This window comes from Rissa tridactyla, chromosome Z (genome assembly GCF_028500815.1).
Source record: "Rissa tridactyla isolate bRisTri1 chromosome Z, bRisTri1.patW.cur.20221130, whole genome shotgun sequence".
Classification (NCBI taxonomy): Eukaryota; Metazoa; Chordata; class Aves; order Charadriiformes; family Laridae; genus Rissa; species Rissa tridactyla.
In genome coordinates this window covers 28,165,773-28,177,998 of record NC_071497.1, presented here as the reverse complement: position 1 = coordinate 28,177,998, position 12,226 = coordinate 28,165,773, and positions in this window count along the sequence as shown.

Below are 12,226 nucleotides of genomic sequence, written 5' to 3'. Positions count from 1 at the left end.
CCTATCAGAGGAAAGAATGACTGTGGTCCCAGACAGTCTTCTATATACCTCACCTTAGAGATCCATGCACTTATACCAGACATATATTTCACTCAGAACTGTTTGAAAAGAACATAAATGAATGTAAGCTTCTTAGGATTTTTGACTGAGCTGTGTAAAGCCCTGGTCTAAAATGAGCTTGTAACTGTCCCTTGAATTGCTAATGACCGCCAGCTACTGGGTGGACTGGCATGAGTGGACTGGGTGCCAGATGCTGGAGTCAGACAGGGGTTGTGGACACTCCTGACCTTTGCTGAAGTGAGTGGGGGGGTCTCAGTGTGAGTGATTGGAGCTAGCCAGGGGGTGAGAATGGTGCATGTCCCCAAAAACAGCTACTGAGGGGCACTGGCATGAGTGAGGGGCTCATCTCTGGCTGCTCAAAGAGGGGCGAGTGTCTATGTCCCCCCCAAGAATGGTGTGCATGGGGTGTGCGTGTGCAACCACCAGCAAACTTCAAGCTGGACCAGCCGGCGAGTGGGGCACCCATGGGGCAGGCAGGGGGGGCCGGGATCGGGGCAGAGGTGTCGGGCGGGCAGAGCGGCTGTGCTTGTGCTCGGGGGATCCGCGAAGGCGGGTGTGCTTGTGAAGCTGGAGAGTGTCCCCTGTGTGCTGCACTAGTGACCTGCCGCTGCCAGCCCAGGATTTGGAGGGCGCTGGGCTGTCTGCCCTCCTGGTCCTGCCCGTCCTCTGTGGGGGTGCTGGCGGGGGCAGCAGTGCGAGTGATCAGCCATGTCAGTGCCCTCTGTGAGTATAAATGAAGAGCCAGGGAGACTATAATTTCATGGGATGCTAGTTTTAACAGCAAAGCCTGTTGAAGAAATTTCCTCCCAATTTATCAGGGCTCCACTTCACCAGTCCCTGAGTTGGGTTGTAAAATGATATATTCAGCTGTGTCATTGAAATTTTCTGGGTAAAAAATGTACCATGAAACACAAACAAAGAAAAGAGATTACTTTTAATGTGAATCATGCCAGCGAAGCCTCACAAACAGTTGCACCTGCAGAATTACTGAGGTGATTACAGATGAGAGGAAGTTCTTATGCTTTAAATCAGTTTCATTTAACAGCAACTGAAGAAAAGACCTTCCAGTAGAACTTCTCCTTCTTACTGATAGCCATTGCCAGTGTGCATTTCTTTTCCATTTAAAGCATTTCTAAAGAAGAAAAAAAGATGTTGTGCATCAGTAAAACTTGAAAAGACCAAACAGATCATGAATAATTTTTGAAGTGCTGAATTTTAATCATTTGCTATCATGCATCTTTTAGTCTATATAGTTATCACTAAAAGTAGAAAGAAGAAACCCGAAGCACAGATCAGGCAATTAAGATATTTCCAATATGGTGCTTGATAGGAGAGGTTCTCTTTTTGCCTTTCATCCTCATGATCCCTTAGAACACAGATTCTCTCAACACCTTTTTGGAGTTGTTCTAACTACTGCCAGTTGAGTGTGATTCTACGGGACTGAAAGATCACCTGTCAGCCAGCTCCTCACATGATTCTAGCTACTTGCTAGGGACTGTCTTAAGACCAATGGAAGTTACTTCTTTTGACTACACTGTATTTTCAATGAAATATGGATATGAACATCAGGACCAGGTATTTTTTTTTTTCACTTTCACATTGAAGTGTGAAGTAAGGAAGTTAAGATTGAGTTTCCCAGTTTAGGCTCCTTGGTTAGGTTGTTACAGCTTTTGAGATGTGAAGTGTTTCATAAATACAGCAAGTCTGACAGATCATCAAGAAAACAGTTAAAGGGATAAATAACGAAGCATATGTCCAGCTAAACAATATGGGTTTCAAGTTAACAAGCACAAGCTAATAGCTTTTGTTAAACTATTGCAAGAAAAGAAACTCCTAATTCCAAATTACCCAAGGACAGAGAGGCAGGTCGGATAGAACTATAAATTAATCACTTGGGAGACTGTAGTCTTTTTGTCCACATGCCATGCTTATTCTGTTAAATAAATTCAATGCTTTGGCAGGAAAACTGTAGTCTGGTCCTGCTTGATGCCGGTGCAGTCCAAGGCTCCCAACTGCTGATAGTGACTAAACTGTCAAAAGGAAATAGGAAATCAAATGGTCTGGCTTGAGATCAGCTTTCTGTCCCCAGTACATATTCATTTTTCAGGTGCTGCAGTCTTTCACTTCTCCACTTGCCTCTTTCTGTCTTCCTGCCATCCTGCCATTCTAGATCTATTTCTACAATTCCTTCTCACAGTTCTTACATGCCAGGCTTCCTCTCCAAATAATTCTTTCGAGCTGGAATGTAGTGAAAAGGAAACAGGCTGGAGAAATGTGGGTAAATAAAAGCTGTTGAAGGGTACCCTTGTTTTTCTGTTAGCCTTGAGAAACAAAACAACACGTACTGAAAACTTAAGACAAAAAAACAAGGAACAGTATCTTATTAGATACTTTCAAAAGACAGAAGTTTCAGAAAATGCTGAAAGTTCTAATCCTTATCTAATTCTTGGAGAATTAGTAGAACAACTATGATGAAGATATTACTATTTGGTTGGGTTTTTTTGTTTTAAGACAACAAAACCATATCAGGCATAGAGAAATTCTGGAGAAAAGTCAAATCCAAGTTATATGGAATGACTGCACAGCTCTAATAGAATCATTATGAAGTGGAAATGGTTGTTAAGTCCCCCTCAAATTACAGGCTGTCATTCAAGCCTCACTCAAAGTGAATTCATTCATCACATCATCCAAAACAGACTTCCTTTGATGCGAAGTCACTGATGGTATTTCACAGCTACTATTGTAAAAAAGTGAACCCAAACGACACCACTAATGCCACTCAATGACATAAAAGCAGTCAGAAAGTCAGTAACCCAGCAAAAGAGATGGGTCTCCCGGCACTAAATGAGTCCAGCTAGGACTCAGGAAAACTGAAGGAAGATTTATAGGGAAATAGGAAAGCTAAATCCAGCATGTAGCTACTTGTATACTGCCTTTACAAGCATATTTTTTATCTGAGGATGCCCTGATGAATGGTAAAAATCTCATTCTATCACCACAATATTTTAGGCACTGAGCAACGCTTAGGAAAGGGTTTTCCAGAGAGTCAAAAAGATGTCTTTTTCTGCTGTTCTTCAGCTGCCCTATACATTGGAGCTTTGAAACTGCTTAAATACATTTCAAAGTGAAACAAGAACAGTTTAAAGAAAGATTTCAACCTATAAGTTACCCTGCAGGCTCCTAAGAATAAGCATCATTCATATGACCAGATACATATCTTGTATTTTCTCTCAGGCGCTAGAAGGTTTGCTGTGGCACTTTGGAGTTCTGAGATGCACTATGAAGCCCCAGCAGCTGGCACCATGACAAAAATCCAGTGACTAGCTTATCTTATGAATAAATTTCTCAAAAGGCTAACCAAATTTGGATTGAGGCATCTGTCACGATCTGCCATATAGAGACACAGGAGTGTCAATGCTTAGAAAAGGGAATCAAAACCTATTAGCGTTCTGTAAGGTTGGGCCCTTCCCCAGCAAGTGACACTGGCCAGAGTTACGTCTTGTCACTAAAGCACAGTCCCCAGAAAGTCATGCTGGCGTTTGCAGCTCATATCAGTTAAAGAAGGCACAGTGTAATGCTTGAAATACCAGAACAGCATCCTGCTGATCACAATTCCACTTTTGCACAGTCTTATCATAATGAAGAACTGTTGAAAAGCATAGGCAGATCCCACCTAATGGGTACATATTACATCAGCCGACATTTATATTCAAAGCATGGTATTGCATAACCACAACAACTGATTCATTTTACAATATACCATTTCACAAAAATGGATAGAAGTGCATTTAACAGGGAGATTCCTTTGCATGTTTTTGAAAATCTTAAAAAGAACACCGGTCCTCTACTGAAACCCCTAAAGGTTCATTGGATTCACATGTTATCATGCTATGAATATGCTGCAGGTCTTGCTCTTCAGCATTATTTTGAGGCAGGCACAGTCACTCATATGTATCTGATATCAGACGGTATGAAATACATTTCCCAAAGGAAAACAGATTACACGGTACCAAGTCCTCCAAGCATCTCGACAATGCAAATTAACTAGTTATCAATTGGCTGGGAGGGCAATGCAGCTTTTCATATCATGTCATCAGAATTGTCATATTTATCCACAGTATCTGCACTATTGTACATGTCTAAAGTGCATATAAACTGATTCTTGCTAACCCTTTTAACAGGTCTATAATGTTCAGTGTGCTGCTTAACAAGAGGACCACTGAGGCTTGGAAGATCCAGGCTACTCAGTTTTTTATATTTCATCTTTAAATTCATAGCCATTATTTTTATTAGAAAACAAAATAAACACCATTTTTTCTTTTAATTTAAAATATTCTTAATGACATTAAAAAAACCAAAATCATAATGACTATTCTTCTACTAGCAGACAGATTCAGCTGACTACACATAAGTCATAATGTGTGATCCAGTCTCTGAGAAACTAAGATAAAGTGTAAGTTTAGGATTCCTATTGCCATGGGCACCAGTTTAAGAGAAAAACTCCCTCTTCAGCTGCATAATCTTTGAAGCACCAAATAAGTCTCTGAATTAGTCAGTTAATAAAAAGGGGGAAAGTCTGAAACTTAAGGAGTGATCAGGTTTCAAAAATGACTCAGGTAATTAGAGTAAATTAGAGTAAATTATCAGCACCAAGCAAAATTGACAGAGAGCAGTTCAACTACAAATATGAACTGGAATTCCACGTCTCATAATGATAAAAGTTCATAATGTGCAGTAGTGTGCCTTCAATGGAGCAGGAACTTCTACATTAAGCCCTTGTGGTATTCTTGGTAAAGGTGCATAAGTGTGTGTATTTAACATACTATTTCCATATACAAAACCTGTGGTTCCCGTGCAACAGTACTACAGTAGTGCCTACCAAAGTTCTGAATACCACCTTTTGAAATGGAGAGCACTTCTCAGTATCTGCAACCTCACGCATTTCCTCAAATAGCAATGAGTATCCTAGAGACAGTACTGAGGAAACAACTGCCATGGGAATCCTGATACTATGTTCTATGCCTGTGTCAATGTATTTCTCTTCAGATCAGGGTACTGCTATGCAAAGGGAGAGGAAGAAAAGCAGAAGCAATGTTCTTCAAGTTCTCCAACCTCTTCACGCATGGGCATATGTCCTCCCATGTGCCTTAAGGCACGTGCGTGTAGGGAATAGCTAACCAGGGTCTTTAATAGAGAATACATTTTTTTAGCATAATTTTCAAACTGCTCTATGGCACTAGAAGGTTGATTAAAGAGGTACTATGCCAGCCTTGTTGCATTTTCTTCAGAATCCAACTGGTTACTGCCTAGCAAAGAACTGCAGGGTGCTCTGCCTGGGATGTGGCCAGGAACTGCCCAGTGTTTCCAGATGTCTCTGAGATGTTTCCAGATGTCTCAAGAACCACTGTCAAAACGCCATTGCCCACCAACAAAAGCCCCTACTCATACCCTAGCTCACACATATTTAAGAAAAAGTTGCAGCTGCAAGGAGAAAAGCAGGGGAGGAGGCACATAGAAGTAAAAATATCTGGGGACAGAGCTGGAGACACATGTTTGAAAGGAGACACTCCAGGACAGGAGTATCACCCAGGGCCATTCTTGAAGGACTGCAGTCCAGGGCGGCCCATGCCAGGGCATGGGACACCCGCAGTGGAACTGCAGCCCATGGATGACGCTGTCTGCAGCAGAGAAAAATGAGTAGGAAGTAAGGAATGTCATACAAACACCACTACATGTGTGACCCCAGTCCCCCAGGCTGCTCATTGCCACAGCAAGGGGATTGAGACAGGTCAGTGTAACAAGTGGTGAACATAAGGGAAGGTGAGACTAAGAAGGGGAGAGGGGAGGTGTTTGGCTGAAGGTGATTCCGGGCAAGAGAGAGGAAAACTGTCTCCCAAAATGTTCCTTTAATTGTGGTGTTGTTGTTGTTGTTGTTGTTGATTTCTTTTTCTCAATACCTGGATTCATGATTAGACATTTATATTAATAAATTGCAATACATTGCATTCAGTAAAAATTCCTTGAGTTGAGACTGTTTTGTTTCCCACAGCCTAAACCCCATTAAATTCCATAGGAATTTTATATAAAGGATTGAATCTGATTTCTAGTGCAATACAGTTTTTTATTTATAGACTCTTACATGAGTCTAGTTAAATTCTAAATCTAGCAGCATGCAGCTGTCTAGTCCCTGCCAGAAGTCTAAGTGGAAGGATATATACCTCTGCACCTTGACAACATGGTGTCCCTGACCTCCTGCAAAAGTGAATGTTATGATTGCAGGGTAAGCTGGCACATATTAGTGACTGCACAAGATAACACATGCTAGCTTTTAGCTCCTAGTCAATATGAAGCAAAGAGGTAACATGGCTACTGAATTTGCAAAAAGTACATTAAGCAGCTTTGCCTTCTCAATGAGATTTTATGCAAATCTCTATCAGTTACCAGGACACGTTCTTAAGAGCTACTTCCTGCACCCTAAGAAGTAATTTTCTCACCATGAGATCAATTAAAGCCCTTCACCCCAAGGGAAGCAATGAGAGTTCTGTCACTTGAATCTTTTACAATTAGATGTGAGAAAGCAGTCAAGATCAGGAATACATTAGGGAGTATTGGCAGGAGGCAACTAAATGACTTAAGAGTCCTTTTCCATTTCTGATTTCCGTAGTTTTATGAAACTGGAAGCTTTCCTAACTTAGGCTAGAAAGATTTCCAAGCCTCTGATCAGTAGTTCCTTCTGGCTGAACCAATATTTTATTCTCTAAGCTCTCTATCTAAAACTAGGTTTAATCTCCAGTTACTTCCTCCCAACATTTTTAGTCAATTTCTAAGAAATTTCAACATTTATAGATTCTAGAAATAGCTTACCTACTCATATACCCGTTCTTCTAGCAAGATGCCAATTATTCCCCAAAGAAGACCCAAATACACCCTTTGGTTTTTTGTTCAACACCGAAAACTATCCCTGTTGCTGTATGATGAACAGTTAGTGCTCCATTTCTTGTCACTTCTTCAGTGCCCCAAGTTATGCTTATATGACTGCATTCATTTGTTATTTATTAGAGTCAGGGTAAGTAATCCTCTCCTTGTACTTTCTCAACATCTGGTAAGAAAACAGCATCAAGAATTCTCAAAAGAGGTCAGTTTTGCACCAGAGCTTGCAAGAAAGCCTATTTCTGAGAGTTGATCTTCAGGTGATAAGCAAATGGTGTGAGCCCACAAATTTGGGCCACAAAGTCACACTTACTTGGAGCAAAAGGAAAGCAACTGTTGAGTAGTCACTCAACATCCAGGGGAGAGGGAAAGGCTGTTTAACAGCAGGGGACAAAATCAAGGCATAGAAGAAACATGACAAAAATAAGAAGATGCCTGCACCAACAGCTGCTGAAGATTACGTCTTCTGAGGTAGGTAGGCTGAACAGGACAGGTCAGGGACAGGAGTATCACCAAGTGGCAGAAGAGGATTTGTCCATAAAGAAATTGTAGGAAAACCCATCATGTAGACTTAATAACGGGGAGCGTCTGGCTCAGAAAACAAAGGCAGTCCTTTGGGAGTACATGGCTCAAAGGATAAAACGTAATCAGTACTGGTATCAAAAATAGTAGTGAATGTGTAATTATTTCAGATTTCTTCATTACTGATGAAAATGGCCAAATAAATAAATAATTAGAAATATAAACCTGTTCTAATTATTAAAATATTCTATTATGCCTTCATCTCTGACATCAGAAGTATTCAGGGTAGGTGAAAACTGAGCAATATTCTGTATATTTGCAGTAGAAAGGATAACATGTTTCTGGAATTACAGAGCTGTTACGCAGGAAGGTGGGAGTATATTCTGTATATTCTCCCAAATAAGCATGCATAATGCAGTTCGCATGCATACAGAGTTATTCGTGCCTTAATGGAACTGGTTGAGTTGACATCTGCTGGGCAGTGACATAAGAGATGAGAAGCAAAGGTGTGTTGCATGACTGCATTATTAAGGCTAGTCAACACCAGGAAGAAGTCACTTTTAACAGCCACAGCACTGCGAGAATGTGTAAATAGTGAAGTTGCCACTTAAAGAAATGAGGTGTTAGGACCGTCAGAAGAGCTTGAAAAGGGGGGGAAAAAAAAAAAGCAGCACTGTTGGCTACAAGGGTGGTGATGACATTCTGGAGTCGTCAGGCTATGGCAACACTGCTGCCAATAAACACGTATGTGTAGGCACACCTTCTTCATGCACATCTAAAGATCTGATATGCCATAGTCTAACAACTAAAACCAGTTGCTATTCTGCTGATTCTAGATGCTGTTTGAGGTTTACACCATCACACTAAAAGAGTCACACTGAAAACCAGAAGACACTGAAATCAATGCCTCTTTCTCAGCATACTTGTTCTACTTGGTGAACAAAAAGGTAGCTCACCAATACCTAATACTACTCTCAAAGGGACAAATCTAGATATCCACAGCCAGCCAAATCCTGTGGCATAGTGGCAAACTTGATACAAAGCAGTAACTTCATCATCCAGGAGCTAGTCATTATGTACCCTCCAGAGAATAAAATCCGGGAAAAATTGAAAGAAAATATTTCCTTTATATCCTCAGTATGATCCTTAACACAATTTAAGCAGCTGCAATAATATTCTTTTATAAAATACACCTAACCCCAGTAATGGGAGAAAATACTACCAAGTTACTATAAAGTCCATTCATGCTGCAGTTTTTCAAGTGATGGAGCTACATCAAAAATCACACAAAATCCATTACACAAAAAGATAAATATTCACAAAATCACAGGGAAGAAATTTTAGGTTGTTTAGAACTTGAAAGTCTTTTTTCCTCTTCATGTCCAGCTGTGCCATTCAAGTGCCTATTTTTAAAAATAAGCACTTATGCACAGCAGGACTGCTATCCCTCAAAGGGATTTAATAATCCCAAATGGCCTAACATTCTTTCAGAGTGTGTACTGTGAGTACTTAAAACAATTATTCTTTCCACCCTATGATTTTGCCTACAGATTCCACAGTTAGGAACATTTCCAATGGACAACTGAGTATTAATGACCAATTTTCTTTCAATCAACAGGCAAACAAATCAGGATTTCTGAGTAATCCTTCATCCCTCTCATGTTAGTTCTTATTATTCATCACGAGAACTGGGAAATAGTTATATAAGTCAACATCGTGCTGTACAGTTAAACTTTGAAACTCTATCTTTTGCTTTTTCTCCAAGAGCTCCTTCTGGAAATTATTTTTTGTTAAGATTCATTCTAAAATACAGGGCAATGTGGTATAGATCTATAGTTTCAAAAGGGACAAGAATACACAAACTGAAACGAATGTTCATAAATTCATAAAACTGTTTAAAAGCGGTAGTTTAACATTCAGAAAATTATTCCATACATCTGAGATTATTTAAACACAAAATGCCTTACAGTGCACAGCAGGGTCTGGGAAAGAAAACAAAATGTGTATCTCAGAATTAATTACCTCAGAGAAGACACATGAACAGACTTTCTCCCATGTTTCATTTTTTCTAAAATAGCTAAAATCTCAGCAACAGCATTTTCATTATTGATATCATTATTCCTCTATCCCAGTACCTGGAAGGTTCAGTCAGAGTGAGCTTACACAAATGAGAGGCAGTGTAGAAACAGAGACAGAAAAATTATCTTTTCATTTGCCTTAGCTCAACATATAAATCTAGTTAACATTAACTAAAAACATTCTATACCTCAAATGTATCTAAAAAGTGTTTGATGTAAGAACAAGGAAGGAGTTAGCAGAAAATGCACACAAATGTCTTGGTTGGTTTGACTACTGCATACAACACAGAAAGAATTTATTTATTTTTGTAAGCACAAGAACTGTCCTAGCAAAGTTAAACAAGATGAAAGAGAGAAAGTGCTTTCTGATTTCACTATGAAAATGGCACCATATGGTAATGAGTGTCTGTCATTACCCCATTGGCATAACTTTCTGAAAATGATTTCATCTAACAGGTACTAAAGTTCTAAAATGTAAGGCAGAGTGAGAAACTGACTGTTCTGTACACAGAATGAAGACGCTACAGCCTTGGCCCTATCTCATACACCTCTGCTGCTCATCTGAAAGAGATACTCATAGTCTTCTCCTCTTTTAGAAAAAGAAGTCTGGCACCAAGCCCAGACTTACAGCTGGTCTGTGCAAAGCTGGGTTTCCCAAGGTCTTTTAAGAGAACAGACAGAAAACAGATCTTTCCTTCTCTGCAATACTGTATTTTCTGGTGTGGCATAGCTATAGTCTTTCTCACTTGCCACTTGCATCTATGGTGACAAAATACGTTTAAGCCTGTTAGTTAGCTCATGTGTCTCCTCAGAAGACAAGAAAAAGGCATTTCAGGTGTATATGGGCCACCAGCTCAGGGTGGTAAAAGCTGGAGACAGTGCCTTCCAGAACGAAAGCCCAACTACCCCACTTATCCCTGTGCTTGAAAATAGGGATTTTCTCATGTGTATTGCAATTGCAACTGCAAAATGTAGAAGCTGCAACTATGATCTTTATTTGTGAAGATGAATGCACATGATATTAGGCTTGCCTCTCACTGTGTCTTGCTGCCTGCTTTGATTTAGCAACAATTAAACACCTGATACTTGATTCAGATCTTTTGTGTCATATCCAAAATTTCATTGCCCCATACACAGCACAAGAGAAATTTCAAACTTCTTCTGATGACACCATCAGACTTTAGACTGCTGGTGTGAGGCTGAACATCTTCATGTTGATTAAGCCATAGTAATTCATTATGAAGTGCTTAATAATGAGGGAATGCAGCAGTCTTAGCTAACAGCCCCCTAACAACACTGTATTAGTCATATATTTTTGCTTGGGCTATCTGACTGAAATATAGGAAAGGGAATGTTCATGAGCTGACACTGATACGAAGACTACATCCACAAGGAACATATTGCTGGTACATTAGTTGCTAAGCAATAATCACAATATTTTTTCAAACATATGGCTGCACAAAACAAATACACATTATTGCCTTTTGAATTCGGATGTCATATTTATTCCAACATTGAAAAAGCCAGAGCTAACTACATCCAGGCCGTCTCCTAGAAGGAACCCTTGCCAAACATAAATGTATGCCCTAGCTTTGATAAGACTTCAGTTTTTGTGAAGAGGTACATTCATTGCTTCTGCTGCAGAAATAGACTGCCTCCTTTCATAAGGGATTGCACAGTACAGACATACATTTTGGCACTTCCAGGGCATAATTCTAGGTAGTCTACAGGCAGCAAAACACCTTTATTATGTGATTTGGATTATAATGTAAGCTGCATAGGAAATATGGCGGGCATGCTATTTGCTGTTTGTGAATCTTAGTGCAGGACCATAAGATAGCCAAAAAAATTCAAGAGGTCAGGAACCCATTCAAATTTTAAGTTCATGGAGAAGGAGCAAAAGACAGAAGAGGAATCCGAACAGATTAAATTTAGGTACACTGCTAAAGCAAGTAATCAGCCAATTTGCAGATGGGAAATAGAAAAACTTTGCTGCGGCCACAAAAATTCAAGGGGAAGACCCAAGTCTTCTCCAAGCCTAACGTATGCATTACAGTGAACTCACAGTTCCCTCACAAGGACAAGAATACCCTTGCATTTCTGTCAGCCCTCTCTAATCCATTCCAGAGAAAATCCACTCACCTCCAGCATGGGGTGCCTCCCATGGATTACGGCCCTTCACTAACTGCTCCAGCAGTCCTTCCCATGGGCTGCAGTTCTCCAAGAACTGCTCCAACATGGATACTCTCCGTGGGTACAGTCCATCAGCAAGACACTGCTCCAGTGTGGGTCCCCAAGAAGCCACACTTACCACCAGAAAATCTGATCCTGTGTGGGCTTTTTTCCACAGACCACAGCTCCTGACAGGATCCTGCTCCAGCATGGACTCTCCAAGGGCTGCAGCTTCTTTCAGAGCTTCACTCCTCATTCTCAGCAAGGAGATACATACATTAAACCAACTTTTTGATTCATCCCTCTCCATGGGGGCGAATTGGCTTTGATATGCATGCGAATGTTAGAGAAAAATGGAAAAAAAAATTGCCTTATCAAGAGAATACATTTATCATGTCAAGAACATTCATGTTCTTTACAGGAACAGAAGGAACAGAAGTAGTGTCTTTAGGAAACTGCAGAAA